This window comes from Salvia hispanica, chromosome 2, assembly GCF_029641045.1.
Source record: "Salvia hispanica isolate PSC_SH4W2 chromosome 2, Shi_PSC_v1, whole genome shotgun sequence".
Taxonomy (NCBI): Eukaryota; Viridiplantae; Streptophyta; class Magnoliopsida; order Lamiales; family Lamiaceae; genus Salvia; species Salvia hispanica.
In genome coordinates, this window is record NC_142693.1 from 9,716,564 (window position 1) to 9,734,619 (window position 18,056).

At 34.7% G+C, this 18,056-nt stretch overlaps 2 long non-coding RNA genes and 2 pseudogenes across 4 annotated transcripts; 2 read left to right on the forward strand and 2 right to left on the reverse strand.

Moving 5' to 3' along the window:
• Window positions 1-745: 745 nt before the first annotated feature.
• Window positions 746-2,998, reverse strand: LOC148931538 (uncharacterized). The gene is made up of 3 exons (XR_016135219.1): window positions 2,608-2,998; window positions 1,557-1,621; window positions 746-1,027 (listed from the first exon to the last, which is right to left on the reverse strand). It is a non-coding gene; the product is annotated as an uncharacterized LOC148931538 (long non-coding RNA).
• Window positions 1,869-3,404, forward strand: LOC148931539 (uncharacterized). Its single transcript, XR_016135218.1, has 2 exons — window positions 1,869-2,333; window positions 3,219-3,404. It is a non-coding gene; the product is annotated as an uncharacterized LOC148931539 (long non-coding RNA).
• Window positions 3,405-4,178: 774 nt separating this feature from the next.
• On the reverse strand, window positions 4,179-6,341 carry LOC125199982 (phenylalanine N-monooxygenase CYP79D16-like; annotated as a pseudogene). Its single transcript, XR_016134842.1, has 3 exons — window positions 5,317-6,341; window positions 5,035-5,245; window positions 4,179-4,662 (listed from the first exon to the last, which is right to left on the reverse strand). The product of XR_016134842.1 is annotated as a phenylalanine N-monooxygenase CYP79D16-like (transcript).
• Window positions 6,342-12,358: 6,017 nt separating this feature from the next.
• Window positions 12,359-14,280, forward strand: LOC125199981 (uncharacterized; annotated as a pseudogene). The gene is made up of 3 exons (XR_007172653.2): window positions 12,359-12,844; window positions 13,753-13,857; window positions 13,929-14,280. The product of XR_007172653.2 is annotated as an uncharacterized LOC125199981 (transcript).
• Window positions 14,281-18,056: the final 3,776 nt, after the last annotated feature.

Sequence of the window (18,056 nt, forward strand, 5' to 3'; positions counted from 1 at the left end):
TGGATAAACTTGAAAAAGTATACATATACCGTCTGTGGTGGAGCCATGTTGGGGCCAAGACCCTTGGGCCCCTCGGCAATTTTAACATTACTATATATAGTATATGTATAAAATTATATTCAACTGTATTTATAGTTTAGCTGGTTCCTAGGTCCACCTACCATGTTATTGATAGCGCAATTTTGTTGCGTTTTTTTGTAGCTTTTCATATTTCTCCTCTATTTTTAATACCCTATTATAGCCTTTTATGTTTAATACCTATTACTACTTCCATCCCCCAAAATTTGTCTCACTTTGATCCGACAGAGATTTTATAAAATGTAATGAAAAGTGAGTTAAAAAAGTTAATGGATTGTGGGTCATACTTTTATATATTAGTTTTATAATAAATGTGAATATGAATGGATTAGTGGAGTATGGAGTCCACTACCAAAAATTATAAAAGTGAAATTGGACAAATTTTGGGGGACGGACGGAAATGAAAAAATAAGACAAATTTTCAGAGACGGAGATAATACTATGTTATAATATTATATTTATATTTATTCTCTATCTGTTTAAAATTTAAAATCATACATATATCTAAGAATAAATCACTATTCTTTAACCTCGTAAATATATAAAATAACATATAGTATCATTATTTTCTTTTATTATGAAATTTTAAGCTATTGTCACGACCCAACTTTGCTTACTATAGCAAGGTTCAATATACCGTGACTGTGGTGGATAATAAGAATGCGGGTTGGGTAAAAAAAAATGGACTTCATGGTTGAACTTTCTGACTGTAGAGTATAAACATTGAATACATGAATAGAATGGCTCGATCACAATAACTCGAGTCGGGGACAATACAATATACTGGTTAATTATCAGAGTCTTTAGAGAAATAAAGAATTTCACTTGCTTTAATGCACAGCGGAAGGAACTGAACGCGGTTCCATGTATGAAGACACGAACCTCCGAGAGTATGGAACTATAAGTAGGTCTGGTTTAATTAGCACCCTTCCCTCCATCACAGCTCAACCTGCACATTTAGAAGTACATGCAGGGCTGAGTACAAAAGTACTCAGTGAACACATTGCCGAAAACTACAATAATACATTTGAAAATATTGTCAATCCATTATCACAGTAACACTCAGGGGTTTTACTAAAAAGACCTGAGTTTACTAAATACCATTTTTTGACTGCACGGTCTAAGTTCTTTCTGTTCTTTGCCATATCTGTACATCTTGTGCCGTAGAGATGGTGTTCTCCTACGGTCACCTTAACTTTCATGTGCCGGGAAAGTGGCCACTTTCCACGAGCACCGGACCGGCCAACCCTCTCGATGACACACGGTCCACGTGTACACTAGTCCAAGTAGGGACTCTCCCCTTGCTGGGACCCGAATTCGATTTCTTACTTTATTTGGCATAGCACATTCGGTATAACCAAACAGATAGACATCATACATAAAACAAAACATTTAAGGCATGACAACATTATTTTCATAATTAATCATCATAAAATAATTCTTTATACTTTTATCCATTGTAGAATAGGAAAGTTCACCTCGTATGCGTCTTACTCCGTATGACAATATTAACCCACTTGGAGTTAAATTCCTTGCGATGTACCTTGTCCAATAAAAGATAATAAACTATTTAGCTTCAAAGAAATAACAATAGCGGATGATATGCTCTTAGGATATGCATCCTATTTTCCTTCTCTCTTTCATAAACTCATTCACTTTAATTAAACCCGTAGATTTAATTATTGGTATTAATTAATCGAGAGATTAATTAATTTAATAAACTTGAGGATTTACCTACAAACCCACTTACTCAAAATTAATTCAAGAGAATTTTATCTCGAGCGATTAATTCAATCATAAATAATGAATTCCAAATAAGGACTAATTAATTTTAGTCTAACACTCATTTGATATTTGAAAGGCCCAAAAGTCAAGGGAGCAAAATCATTATTTCAATTACCTACTGAGTCAAACTAGCTGCTATACGTAACTTCTTTCTGATCATCATTTATCTCTATTCTCTTCCTAACTCTCTCTCTCTCTTTCTTTTTCTTTTCTAAATTTTCGCCACACAAGGTGCAGCCTCGAGTTTCTTCATGATCGGGAATTCAAACAACATCCGATTGTCACGAAATTTTAACCAAAGGTAGAAGACTCATAAAGGATCATTCTTACCGAAGGAGATCAAATTTTAACGGTTAGATTTTCCAGAAATAATTTCGGAAGTGGCTGTCGGTTTCTACAGTAGCAGCGTCGATTTTCTATACGATCGGGGGTTCAAACGTAGTCCGATCGTTCTGAAATTTTAAAGGAAGGTAAACAACTTATCTAACTTCATTATGACCAAAGGAAATTTCATTTGGACGGTTAGATTTTCTATTATAAATTTCCGAAGTGGCTGCTAAAACAAGAGGCTTATTTTGAAACATGTTAGGAGATTTTCTAGTTTCTTGAATAAAAACAAATATGACGTATTTGGTAAAAGGAGAGCATGCTTGGTTGTGATTCTATGTTCTATATGAATTCATGCTAACATGACGTGCTTGATAAAACTTGAAAAGAGTTAACTTGCGGTTTGAAAATCATTACCTCAAAAGAACGATAAAAGGTTTATTTAGAAGTGCTTCTGCTTGAAATTCTCCTTCTTGAAAAATGCTTGCTTGAAACTTGCTAGGAAAGATGGAAAACTTTTCTGTCTGCTTGCTTAAAATTTTGGGTGAAAAGAGATTTTAGGTGCGTATGATTTTGGTAGAAATAAGTTTGAGAGTGCGTCGCAGAAGTGTGGTACTGGATTTTGGTGTGTGTAGCAAAGTGATGCCTCAGAGAAGTTATGAAACTTGAAATTTCACAACTCTCCTTCCTTATACTACTTTCTGCCGACACTCGCATGCAACAAAAAAAATAATTGAAAGCTTTTAATTCAACGCTCTTCCTGATTTTGGGGATATGTCTCCCTTGATTTAAATTCTTGTCTGCAGATTTTGCAGAAAATAATGACTCGCCTTTACATACACACACATATATATATATACACTTGAATTATAAAACGTGATGCATATACTTATGTGATGACTCCATGTCATTTTCAGTGAATAGTGTTGCACTATTCACATGTTGACTATGGTTAAAGATGGTAGAAGTTATTTTTGTTACTACACTATTATTACACTGTCGTTTCTGACTTGTCCCATCATTTGTAGGAAGTTGGGGTTTCCTGAAGATAGAATACTAGCTTTGCGAAGAAGCTTTAGCTCATTTTTGTAACATCATAAATTAGATATAATTAATACATTTCTCATTTGAAGAGAAATGACTATATTCTGTAAATAGACATTTAATATCCCTCTGCTTTATAAATGTACATGGACAATTATTTTATCGTTTCATGTATCCTTTTGTACATTAAAGTCCTTGATCAAAATTAGTTTCACGTTGGCTCTTAACTATCAATTAAAACTCATCAAGAATTTTAATACCACAAAACATAGAGTTTAAAATACTACTTGCTTTAATATAATTATTTACTCGATAAACGTTCAAGGACGTTAATTTGAGCGGGGTATTACAGCTATACATATCTATGGATAAAAAATATATTTTATTATCCCATAAAATATGCAAATACTACAAGCATCGTTAATTTTCATTTATAGGTTTTATTGATTTTCTCACAACTAGTAATTTTATGTATGAATCACAATTTAAGAAAATAAATTAATTTACATTGACTTTTTCTCCAGATGTGTTTTTAGTTTCTATTATCCATGTTTTAATTATTTTCACTATCTATTTGTTCCTCTTAACGATCCCTAATCCCTCTATTGTTTATGTGGCTATACCTCATCGACTCTGGACAATATTTTCACCAAACAAATTAAACAATTATCAATAAAAAATTTGAGCCCCCATCGGTAAATTCCTGGCTCCGCCACTTGATATACACTAACATTAACATTCTCATCTTATGGGCATGTATCATATGTCCGACTTATATACTACAGCAATCCAATTCTCCTATCTTAAATAGCTATTTCAATCGAAGTTAAATTTAAGACCAAATTTGTTTGTACGAAATATTTTATAACCACCGTTGCCATGCATGATCATGTGTCATAAAATTTCACGATCTAATGACTTTATTTAGGGTACAAATTACTACATAATAAATACCTGAAATAAATACATACAATAATCTAATACAAATACAAGTATATTATTTTCACACGAGTTGAATATAAATTTGTGAGTCCAAGCGAGGCACTGCATGAGCAATCAGGGGTTTAGCCAATGATAAGTCATGTACTGACTCAACCAAGTCAATAGTATTGGCAGCAAGTGGTTGCTTCCAGCTAAAACCTTGAATAAGTCTAGCCAAAAGCATGGTTGTTATGGTAGAACCAAGCTCAAGGGCGGGGCATCCTCGTCTTCCGGTACTAAATGACAAAATACGCAAATCGTGATCCACAAGCAAGACATTTGAGACTTCATCAACAATGTGTCGTTCTGGCTTGAACCGGAGAGGCTCATCCCAAATCCTAGGGTTCCTCCCTAGGCCGGGCCGGCTAAGCGCCACATGACTTCCCTTTGGGATGAAATAGCCACCCACGATAATGTTTTTGCTTGAAATGTGAGGCATATTAAATGGTGATACCGGGCAGGGGCGGAGCCAGGAAATTGTACAAGAGGGGGCAAAGAATTGTATATTTTCTCAACAGCACGTATAACTTTTCTTTTGCTTTTCTTCTACAAGTTCCAGAGCTTTGGGTCTTAAACAGTCAATGACTTTTTGTTTTCTTTTTCAAAAAATAACTAGGTTTTATTAAATATTACTCCTAATTACATGTTTGACTTTTCATTTTTTTTCAAATGGGGCAATAAAGGTTTTTCTATTAAAATACTAAGGGGGCAAACATAGTATAAATACACATATTATAGTGATATTATCTATATATCTTTGTATAAATGGATAACTCAGGTGGGGCAATTGCCCCATGTATATATACACTAGATTCGCCCATGATACCGGGTGGAGTCTAAATGACTCTTTCAAACAAGCCTTAATGTAATTTAGTTTCGACAAATCTGATTCTTGGACGAGCCTGTTTTTACCTACAACTCGGTCCAACTCCTCACATGCTTTAGCAAGAATGTCCGATTGATTGATCATCTCTGCCATAGTCCACTCAACTGCATTTGATGGATTATCAATTATTGCCAACATCATTTCCTATAAAATCAACATTATATTAGTCATATTGTGGGATTTGAATCAACAACATTGCACAAGTAAATACTTACAAGAATGGCTGCTTTGATCTCTCGAATTGACAAGAGGGGCTCATTTTGTGAGTTCTTGAGGTTGATCAAAATGTCAAGAATATCATTTTCGTCGCTCTTGAGCCCTAGCTTCCGCATCTCCATTCTTTTTTCGATTTCTTGATCTTGGTATTTTCTTACATTCTTAATGGCATTTGTGATCATCTTTTTTATTCCCATCCAAATCAAAAACCTCTAACCATGGCACATAATCAGCAATTGCAAATCCATAGAGACATGAAAGAATGGTGAACAATCCATCTACATGTTCTCTCTCTTCAATTCCCGGACCACCGTCTTCCATACCCGACCCGAAAAACCTCTGACTAAACACCATCTTCCTTATCACATTGCTACAATAATGCCTAGTTGCATCTCTCACGTTCATAACTCCACTTTTGTGTGGATTCATGCATTGATTATATACATATCTGACGAGGTGATCGGCTTCCTCGCATCGTTTTGTATGGAGCCGTTCGAACACATTATTTGTGAGCACTTCCGACACCATCACCCTCCTCATTTTCTTCCACTGGTAGCCGGAGGGCGAGATGGCCACTGCTAGGTATCCATCGCTGGCAAGGCGGGCCGAGGACACGTCGGGCCGTGAGGCGAAGACGCTGTCATGCTTCTTCAAGAACTCGATAGAAAGCTCCGGAGAAGTGAGGGCGATGACATGGACGCGGCCTAGCTTGATGCAGGCGATCTCCGTGTTGAGTTGTTTCATGACATTGTGTATCCACCGGAATGCGGGCTTCTTCCAAAGCATTTCCGGAAGGCTGCCGACAATTGGGTAGGCGGTGGGACCCGGTGGAAGCGGCGGCACAATCGACCTTTTCTTAATGGATTTGAGTATGAAAAAGTATAGGGAAACTAAACATAATGCTATTGCTATCAACGATGAAAGGTTGTTGCTAAATCTTGTTTCTACTTTCATGTTATAGTTTACCTGTTTGAATCTTTGAGCTAATGTTTGTGTAAGCTCTATAGTGTCGTTGCGACTTTATTGAGGGAACTGAGGAATCGGATGCAAATATCGGTGAGATTAATTTGGTTAAAGATCTAGACTTGTGTTAGGTTTACGTAAATTTAAATTAATATGTGGGCTTGTATGATCAAATAAGTGGTCTTATGTGATCACAACTCACACAATGACCACGTCTTTCACATTAATTTACACTATTAATTGTTTTTGTCGTAAATTAAATATGAGCAAAAATATTGCAAAATTATTTCATCAAAAAACAAGGAGAATTTTGTAAAGTTCCTTGGAATCCATTGCTCACTACTTGTTAAATGAATTTGAGAGGCGTAGGAGTAAGTGCATAAGGAAATTACACAATAATGATGGAAATTGACGAGGAACAAACGAACGACGAAATCATTTATTATCATCCTTATTTATCATTCGTTAGACTTAGTTTGTCCGAAACCAATTCCCAGCATTTAATTGATTGCTTAGTCAAATAAAAGAAACTAACAGAGTGTGACAAGATTCTAAATGGAAAGTCGTCAAATATAGTTCGAATTAAATAATACTAATAGTTATTTCATTTATTAATTGAATTTTTTTAAATTTCGGCTGTGTTTTTCGACCCACTCCTAATAGCTCTAGAATTATGTTTGTCCTTTATTAATTCGATTTTTTGAAATTTGGGCTGTGGTTTTAGACCCGATCCTAATAGTCGCTCTAGAATTATGTTTTCATTTATTAATTCGAATTTTTAAAACTTGGTCTGTGTTTTTCGACCCGTTCCTAATAGTCGCTATAGAATTATGTTACTTAATTACGTATGAAGCCAGATGCTAGGCCCTCGTCCTTCATTCTATAAATTTTGTTGCTATATATCAAATCAAACAACACCAAACAAAACTAAACAAAACTATTTTAGAGATATTTGATGTTACCTAATCTTGGAATTGAGCCTCGATCTCATTCTATAAGATACAAGTAAGTATTCCACCACAAAAAAACTTTAGTAAGCACCATCATTCCTCACTACCTATTTAGCACCGCTCCATTTTATCAAGCACTTAAGAGCATAAACGATTGAGTCGAAAGAGAGCACAATTTTGAGAATGCTTGGTTTTCTTCATAAATATCGAGAATGTATCGGGCACAATATCATATGTCAGTAGGGATGTCAATACAACCCGAAACCTATGGATCAATCTGAATAACCTGCCAAACTTATAGGTTATGATTGTAAATTTTGCTAAACTTATAGGTTATGACTGTAAGTTAAGCCTAAAAAAAACATAACCTGATTAGCCCAAACCCATTTAACCCGCAACCCGAGTAGAGCTAACCTAAAATCTGATGGGTTCGCTCAAGATATAACTATTGCATATTCTTTTGTATGTTGACAATTGATTCAGGAAATCAAGGATGATTTTGATAAAACGAATGCTGTAAAAAATTGATTAAATTAAATCTTTAATTTATAAATTTTATTTATACTACTCCCTCAGTCCCGGTCTAAATAGGACGTTTCTATTTTGGCACCAAAATTTAGATAGTGGTGTTTTGTGAATTAAATTATTTAAAGCAAAGTAAGAGAGAAAGTAAAGTAAAAAAGAGAAAGATAGAAAGTAAGAAAGAGAAGATGAGAGCTAAAAGGATAAAGTAGGAGAGAGAACTAAGTTAATTATTAGCAAAAAAATAAACGCCTCACTCAAATTAAGACGTACCAAAAAGGAATACATCCAACTTAGGGTCGGAGGTAAAATCATTTATCATATCAACATTAATAATATCCTATTTTAAATTATACAAATTCTAATGCCGTAGTGCTTAAATTTTTCCACTTATGCAATTTAATAATATTTGAGTGGGGTCATGTTAAAAATGCATATACTATCCAATCCACAACTAAGACCAATTCTACATCGTTAGATCTTAAAATGAGTAGATGATATTTAAGTTCACGGATTTCAATAAATAGTAGATAAAATATCAACAAAATGGTACAATAGTCAAATCTGTTACAACATAAAAAATTACATGGTTTTTTATAACCCGAAAAAATCAAAACCCGATTGACCCGCAACCCGAATAGGGTTAGCCCGATTGACATCCCTATTTGGGTGTAAGTATACATATATTTTGAAATTCTCACAATTAAATATTCTATAGTAGATAAATATTACTCCATCCGTCCCAAGATATTAGACTCATACCATTTTGGGGTGTCTCAACATACTTGACCCATTTCTATTTATGATAGCAGATAAAATATCAACAAAATGGTACAATAGTCAAATCTGTTACTTCTTCCGTCCCACATAATTTTACCCAATATTCCATTTTGGGCCGTCCCACATAAATTTACACACTTCACTTTTACCATTTTTGGTAGTGGACCTCATATTCCACTAACTCATTCCTACTCACATTTTATTATAAAACTAATACTTTAAAAGTAGGACCCACATCCCACCAACTTTTTGAACTCACTTTCCATTAAATTTCTTAAAACCCGTGCCGGGTCAAAGTGAGTAAAATTATGTGGGACGGAGGGAGTACAACATAAAAAATTACATGGTTTTTTATAACCCAAAAAAAATCAAAACCCGATTGACCCGCAACCCGAATAGGGTTAGTCCGATTGACATCCCTATTTGGGTGTAAGTATACATATATTTTGAAATTCTCACAATTAAATATTCTATAGTAGATAAATATTATTCCATCCATCCCAAGATATTAGACTCATACCATTTTGTGGTGTCCCAACATACTTGACCCATTTCTATTTATGGTAAAAATTTACTTTATTACCAACTCCACTTACACCACTAAAAAACATCTCCTAAATTCCCGTGCCCAAAAGAAAGGGGTCTAATATCTTGAGACGGAGGGAGTAGTATTTTTTCTCATTATTCGTTGAATATATGATGCATTCTCTTTTGTTTTTTAATAATTATTTTTTATACACTGAATTCGAAGGTTATATAATTTCTATTTTCAGGAAAAAAATTCTTGTTAGTTAGTATATGAGTTACCCTCCTCCGTTCCATTTTAATAGAGCTATTTCATTTTCTGCACTCATTTAAAAAAATACTAATAAATTATTAAAAAGAATAAAAAATAAAGTAAGAAAGAGAATAATATAAAAAAAAACTCTTCTCTATATATGTACTCAAAAAGATTTTAGCCTTCCACTTCCAAATCAATTGCTAGTAGCTTAGTTTTCAGTCTTGCATTGTGGCTTCAAAGACTTGGGATGATGTTTTTCGCACAGCTGGTTTTTAATCAACTTTCATTCATCTAAGATCATTCGTAATCTCACACCTCATGAAAAAATGTTCACCAAAAACCTTACTACACTTCTTTGAAAACTTTTGTGTCTTTGTTACTCTACACCAAACCTTCTAACAAAAATAAGCCCCCATTCAGATCTCCACCTTCAACTTACATTGGCTATTTCGCTTCACAGAAAGGCTACAAAGCCTTGATCTCCTGCCCTTGCTACATCTAGTAAATTGGCTAATTCTCTCATTCCTAACATACTTATTCATTCTACACTTTCTAGCTCTTTATCTCAATCTCATGCTCAATGTTATTCCAATCCAAATTCAGCTTCTCACTCTCAAACACATTATTCCTTGTGACCCACTCCCAACCTCTGATGAGTCTGAATCCACGTCCATTACCTCTGATCCAACAATTAAGCCTTCCATCACATAGTTACTAGAGCTAAAGCATGTATTTTCAAATCCAAATCATTCTCTCTTTTTTTAGCTCTTCTCAAGAATAAATCTTTAATAATCACTAGTTTACAACCAGACAAAAACCTAATTGGTTGTAGTTGGGTTTTCAAGATGAAGAAACTTGTTGATGTTTGCATTGCTAGCCACAAAGCAAGGCTAGTTGCTTAAGGAGATTTTCCCGACAAGTTGGCTTTGACTTCAATTAGACAGTCCAGTTGTTAAACCAACTACTCTTAGATTACTCGTGAGATTGGTTGTCTCCAAAGGTTGGACTGTTACTCATTTAGATGTCAACAATACATTCCTCAATGGACATCATCGGGGTGATATACACATAAAACAACCAGTAGGTTTTAAGCAAAGTTCTCCACATCGTGTTTGCAAACTGAATAGAGCTATTTATGGTTAAAAACAAGCATCTCTGTCCTACTTGATATTGGTTTTAGTCAGCCAAGTCAGATGCTTCTTTGTTTTGCAAGCATATAAAGACTAAGAAATTATCTATCTTCTAATATATGTGGATTATATGCTCATCACTAGAAACTCTCCATATGCTATTTAAAGGGTGATCACTCAACTGAATCAAAATTTCTCCCATAATAATCTTGGTGATGAAGTGAATCTTTTCATGAGAATTGAAGTTCTAAAATCCGACATGGTTTGCATCTTTGTCAAGCTTCCTACATTAAAGATCTCATGCCAAGAGTGAACTTGTGTGGAGCTAATGGTTTTCCTACACCCAAGGTGTCTAATAATGAGCTAAACAAGTAAAATAGTATTCCTGTTTTTGGTGAAAAGCTATATAAAAACACAGTGGGTGCTCTTCAATATGCTACAAGCACCAAGCCAGACATCAACTATGTTGTGAATAAGGTTAGTCAGTTTATGAAGTCTCCATTTGACACGAATTGGAGAGCAGTTAAAGTGGATCTTGAGATACCTCTTTGAGACTATAGACTACAGGATACATTAGAAAGACCAATGGAAGGATTACATCTTTTTCTGATACGCACGATTAGGCAGCAGATCTAGATGATAGAAGTTCCACTAGTGGATATTGCACATATCTAGGTAATAATATTATCTCATGGTGTTATAAAAAAACAATCTATCTAGCTCAATCAAGCACCAAGGTGAAGTGTAGAAGTTTAGCTCATGTTGCTTCTAAGATTACTTGGTTACACTCTTTACTCAAGGAATTGGGAATCAAAAAGAAAGGAAGAATAGAGATATGGGTGATAATCTTAGTACTATTAACTTAGCTTTGAATTCAGTACTTCTTGCAAGAGCTAAACACATTGAAATTGATGTGCACTTTGTCCATGACAAGGTCTTGTCCAAAGAGTCGGAGCTTCGTCATGTGCCTACTTTGATCAAATAGTCTATATTCTAACCATGCCTCTAAGCCGCTAATCATTTAAGTGATTATGTTGCACGATCGACACTTGGATTGAGACGGTGTATTGGAGGACAAGCCCCTAACGATGAAAAAGAAATTATGCAAGACAAAATCTTGCACCAAGAGGTGCACGTAGCTAAATTGGACATTGAGAAAGATCATGAACATATGGAAAATGTCGCATGCCTTGCTGAAAATGCTCCGGCTCGTGAGAAGGACCATAAGCAATCGTCATGTGATCTGGTTAAAGGAAAAGGATTGAGAGTGGCATTTGATTATGTTATAGTTGCCGAATTTGTTATGATATTGCTTTGATGATTTCTAACGTTGAACTACTCTTCATTTAGGAATCAACACGAGTTTTTGAGTTTTTATGTAGTGTTATTTTGTGATTTAATAAAAAGAGAGTAAAGTAAGATAGATGAAAAAATAGAGATCCAGATGTTTCTATTTTAGGAAACGTTTCATTTTTAATAGGAAAATCCAAAAAAGAAAACGTTTCATTTTTAATAGGACGGAAAGGGAGTATAAAATGTCACGTCAAATAACAACCTAAAAGGTTATTCTCTATCCACTCACTTTTTTTATTCACAAAATCTTAAAGGTTTATACTCAAAAAATATTAAAAAGTTATTTGGGGTGTAAATCTAAAAATATATATTTATTTGTTAAAAGTCCAAAATAGAATGGATTTTAAGGTATCATTGATACTACTCACTCCGTCACGTTCAAAATGTCAACATTTCTTTTTTAGTTTATCCCACTCTAAATATACATTTTCTATATTTAAAAATAAATCATTACCTTTCTATTCTTATTAAAATATTTAACTATATTTTTCTAACTTATTAAAATCCTTATTAAAATACTTTAAAATCAAACGTAGCTCTCTCTTTTTCCCGTGCCCTAAATCAGAACCGAGTGGCAGCCTGCCAGCTCTGTGAATTAGGGATTTTCTTTGTTAAAAGATGATGAATTAGGGATTCGTATTTTCGGAGTTGATAATTTTCTGCGAATTTAGGAAGTTTGGTTTGATATGTCGAGGCGAACACTTGTTGTGTTGAATAAGCTCTTACCCGGAGGCGGATCCACTACCGCTATCCGATGTATGACGAAACCAATATCTAAGCCACCTATAGCTGATGTGTTTAATGATTGGTGCGAAAGTACGCTTCCAGGGAAGAAAGACAGCGGGCTTTCAAAGCGTTTAAACGCACCCGTGCCTCCTCACTTCGTGATGATCATGTTTCTGATGACCAACTCCACAAGTATCCTCACCTTGATTTTGATACTAGCTTTTACAAACCTTTTTACCCCAAAATAGAATACCCTTTTTCAAACTTAGATCTCCCATGGCATCGAGCTTTTACATTGCTTCACGAAAAAGAACTCAAACTGGTAATCACCGCACTTACTCTCTCTTCTATTTTAGTAGTATTCATGTTTATAAGGTCAGAACAATATGTAATTTGGTTATGATATTTGTTTATGCTGAGTTATAGTTTGTGTTTATTACGTGGATTGGTTTATTTGCTTGCTATTACGCATATCTTATTAGTAATTTACAAATCTTACAAAGATAAAAACTTTTTTGTCTAGTGAAATATATTGGTGAATGATGCGTGGTGAATGATGAGCAGTGAGCCCGTCTGCCTGTGAGCTAAGCGTGAGTCGATGCCCTCACAGAATGAGTGAGGTGGTGAGGGTGGTAGTGAATAAGAATATACTGCTTGGGTTTTTTAACATTATTTAGGTAATTAGGTATTAAAACATAGTATTTAGTATATAATGTGTGGGTGTGTGTGTCATTGTCTCGTGGCCCAAGTTTCTTACGGTTTCGATATGAAATGTTTGCTGCTAGGTATGTGGATCAGTCACTTAATTATGAAGTTAGGTTAGTGTAGTCTTCTCCCCTTGACACAGCGAATATAATGTCAATCTTGTAGGTTGTGTGTTGTTCTGCCTCGTGTGTTGTGCTCAAGTTTCTCTGTAATTTTGACATAAAATACATTGCACATAATGTCAATCATGTGGGGGGTGTGTCACTCTGTTTATTCGGCCTCTCTTGTGCTGTGCTCATGTTCCATAGAGGTTTTGACGTGAAATGTTTGTTATCATTAGGTTCATTATGATGTTGGATTTGTATAATCTTCTTCTTGACACAACGATTGATAATGTCAGTGTTTCTGTCAAGGGGCTGATATATAGTTCATATATGTAGTAGTCTTTTTCTTCAATTGGAGTCTTGGACTATCAATCATGGGTGTGTATGTTTGTGCTTCGCTACTTAGCTATCTTGTGATCAGGTGGTGGTGGAGTTTAGTCTTTCATGTCGTGCGCCAATTCTGCGCGAGTTAGCCAAGAAGACACCCCATGTTTTATTCTTGAAGCTGGACGTTGATGGTCATATGGTATGTAGTTGTGCCTACATTTATGTTGTTGGATCAATCAAGATTGGAGCTCTAAATTTGTTACGTTACAGGGGACGGAATCTGTTGCTCGGGAGTTCAAGATCGAGGTATTCCCCTCAATTGTGTTCTTCAAGGAGAACAATGTGATTGAGAGGATTGAGACTACTAAGGTGGAAGAAGTTGCAGCTCTGATCACCCTACATGATGATGCTGCTGCTCGCGCTGCCTATGCACGGTGGCTAGCGATCCACCATAGAAAAAGGTGGGGCACAGATGTACCCCCAAATTAACATATTGATTATTATGTGTTGAGATATGTTTTCAATTATCTATGCTTAGATGGAACTACATGTTGGTTTTAATTTAAGACATGGGTACCAAGATCGAACCCTTTAAGTTGCTTTTGAATATCTTATTTCTTTACCTTTTTTCTTGTTTTCTTTTATTCTAACAATTTAAAGTTCATTTTACTATTTCAGTTCTATTTCTATCTGGTTTTATTAAGACAGTTGATTTTGTTTATTGTTTTTTGTTTTGTTCAAATAATTGTAATTAGATGTACTTTATTATTTTTTTATTTGTTAAAACACTTGAAATAATGAATTTATATTCTTATTGAGCAAAGTCTTAAATTATAATAAAAAAATCACTTTTAAATTATTTTATCAGAATTATATTCACATGGATGTATAGTATTCAGCATTCAAAATCAAAACACTTGTAGTCTAACGATTAGATAGATTAATGCCACGTGTCATCTAATAATGTAGATTATTAGTCTAATGATGTAGATTGGCTAATAATGTAGTACTATTTTATTAAAATAATGTAGCATTTTAGTCTAACAATGTAGCTTAGCTAATAATGTAACATTTTAGTCTAATAATACAATTTATCACAACCATCCAATCTAAGGATCCAAGGGCTGAGAATTTGCTTTGATTTTTTACAAAATTTCACTTATTGATCATCTAATCTTAGGGCCAGGATTTGGGCTGCATTTTTGGATTTAGATGCATTCTTGTTTTGATCATCTCCCTTTGCTCAGATCCATAACTGATTTTATGTCAAATATCCATGTAGATCTCCCTTCAATTTATCAATCTAACTGGTTATATGGCTCCCTATTATCCCTTTTTTAATATTTATAAAAACCATAAAAGGGTAAAGATGACATATGATATACTCCCTCTGTCCCACTAGAAATGAAACGTTTTCCTTTTTGGGTTGTCTCACTAAAAATGAAACGTTTCCTAAAAATAGAAAAAAGTAGCATCTCTACTTTTTCCATCTCATACTTTATTCTCTCTACACTCAACTCACAAACAAACACTATAAAATCCCGTGTCGAAAAACAAACGTTTCATATTTATTGGGACGGAGGGAGTATTATGCAGATCAAAGTACGACTATGGGGATTCGACTAATAGGCCAACATGGACTCTTAAATTGTCAATCAAGAAACATGCAGGCAAAAGTCTATACAGATAGCATGTTCAGATTAGTGCAAGTAGAGCTTATGGATGGTTGTCGTCATAGCCGGATTGTGTCATTGTCTTTTACAACTTGGTGGATTCTTACAATGTTATGGACCGCTATAAAAACACATATCTTGTGACTCATGACGAAGACGACGATTCATATGCATGCGAGTGTAAGTTGTTTGGAAGACATGGATATCCTTGTAGCCATATGTTGTTCTATGTCTTCAATAGTAATGGGTTAGAATGTATACTAGATAAATATTGTGAGAGTAGATGGTTGAAGACTCCTTTAATTAAGGCAGTCCACAGGGTGTTTGATGACACCTTACCCACCAATTCTGTCGTGGATGAACGGGTCACGCTTTCGAATGAAGGCATTGTGATGGTTTATGGTTTCCTCCGTCAGTATGAGAAAGGCACTGAAGTATTACGCACTTTTCTTGGTCGGATAAAAGAAGCTGGTGATTTCTTTGTAATCGGGAGCACCAGGTACGTATGCGTCTGAGAAGAGGAGAATATGTGAAGAATACTATGGAATGGAAAGACCTGAAGTGTTGAGGTTTACCCTACAGATGTAGTGAGAACTAAGTGTTAGAGTTTAGTATACTGAAAACATCTTTCGAATGCTTGTATATGTAATAACTCTTTTATCCATTTTTACCATTAAATGAGAAAGAATATTTTATTACAATGTGTTTTGCTTATGTATTGCTTATGTATTTATGAGATGTTGAAATGTGTTTTCCATTTAAATAAATAGTTTAAGAAAATTAAGTGTAAGTCTTCTGCATAGTAAACAAGTTGTGAGCAGCGTTCACAGTAGGTAACTTGTCGGTTCTTGCAGAAGGAAAATTGTTTCACAACCTAGATAGCCTTTGACCACCTAACGCGAAAGGTTGCGACTTCAGTCCGAAAGTTTCCTTACCTAAGGAAATGAACGACGTCAGTGTGGTATAGCACTTAAAGGATAAAACAATGAGATAAGTCTTTCTTGGCTATTTACTGAAAGACGAGGTGTAGGTGATTGTTGTTTCTTAATCATTGTTGATATAACATGAGCATACGATATTAATTAAAAACTACTTTGACATATCAAATGGTGAGGGTATTTCGTTGCCCAAGAATCCTGATAGATTGGGTAATGATCATTAATGTCTAAGTGGTGCTAGTATTGTTATTGCAATTAATCGTGTGCTGGGAGAAGCCAGTATGATAATATCCCCAATAGGTGTTTAGAAAAAGGTTTTAATATTCAGAAAACTGGTCAGTTGGAATTTTTTCCATGAATAATAAATAATGTTTCTAAACTAGACCACTTTTGGAAAAAGAAATTAATAAATAAAATTCAGATAGCAGATTTGATATTAATTAATGGATATTTAGATTTTAAACACGAGAAATGATTTAATTAAAGAGGAAGTCCCGGAATATTCGTAATTTCGGTTTGGACGGGCAGTCAATATTATATCTACAGTGGCTGAATATAATATTTAAGTTTGGGCTTGAATTAAATTTGTTTTAATTCAATTAGTGAAATCCTGAACTGTGGTCCAATCCAATCCTCCACAGATCCCTGGTCTGGCCTAAAATAATTAACTTGATATAAAATGGAGAAGAAGAGAAGACACATGGAAGATTAATTATAATTTTTCAATCTCTGCATTTCGAGAGAGATAGCAAAATATCGACATATTCAAAATTAGAGTTCCAAATTTCTGTCTTTAGTTCTTCTCCGGCTTTTGAGGATTTGACAAGTTTTTCCCACACAAAGGTCAATTCCGAGTTAAAGGGAACAAATCAAAAGATCCATGGTTGAGATCAATTGAAGAAGGTGATAGAATTCAACTGTTGAATTCTTACGGTATGTTGTTATTAATTACATATATTCAGTATGATATGTGATTATACGCTTATGAACATGTTTCTAGTTTACAATCGGATAAAAGCGTGTTTAGATTTAAATCTTTCAATCAAACTAAAGAGATTTCCGCTGCAAAACCAACACTAAGGGTTCATGTAGTGACTATAACAGTCGTTTGATTTCCAAGAGGGAAAAAGCTATAAAGGAAGCGAGTTGTGCTGGGGTTTGGTGCCCCTTGCACAACGGAAGACATGCATATATCATACACTCGGATTTTGCACTGTTTTAAGGCGCCGTTATTTGGTTCGTTTTTAATGTCAAAATCACAATTCATGTCCATATTTTGTGGAGTATGTTTTATCTATTTTGGTATTTTGACTTTTATTGTTGATGCACTATTTATTAGCACTAAATATACTTGCAAGTATACAGGGTAGATCTAGTATAGCTAAAGGTCAGTACCGGGTTGTTGAACACGAGGAATAAGATCACTGACTGGCTACCTTCTACTAAGCTTCTTTTACTATTTGGAAAAACAATTGGTTTTGAAAGCAATAAACTGAAAGCAGTAAATGGATGATTGCAACACAATTTAGAGGTCAAATATATGAGATAAGAGAATTCAAGGGATGTGCATTCACAATTATGGTCATACAAATTACAACTACAATTCCCTAGCACAGTTTATACTTCGATAGAACGAGTCACACTAGTTATGCCCATGCGATACAAGCGTAGATTACTAACACTAGGGTTGTCAATCCTAGATACGTAACTCCTAAAAGCTCCTAAGACCCTTGAAAAGTCCTCACTCTTAATTAACAGTGCCGTTTCAAGAGAAGCTAATTGTAATG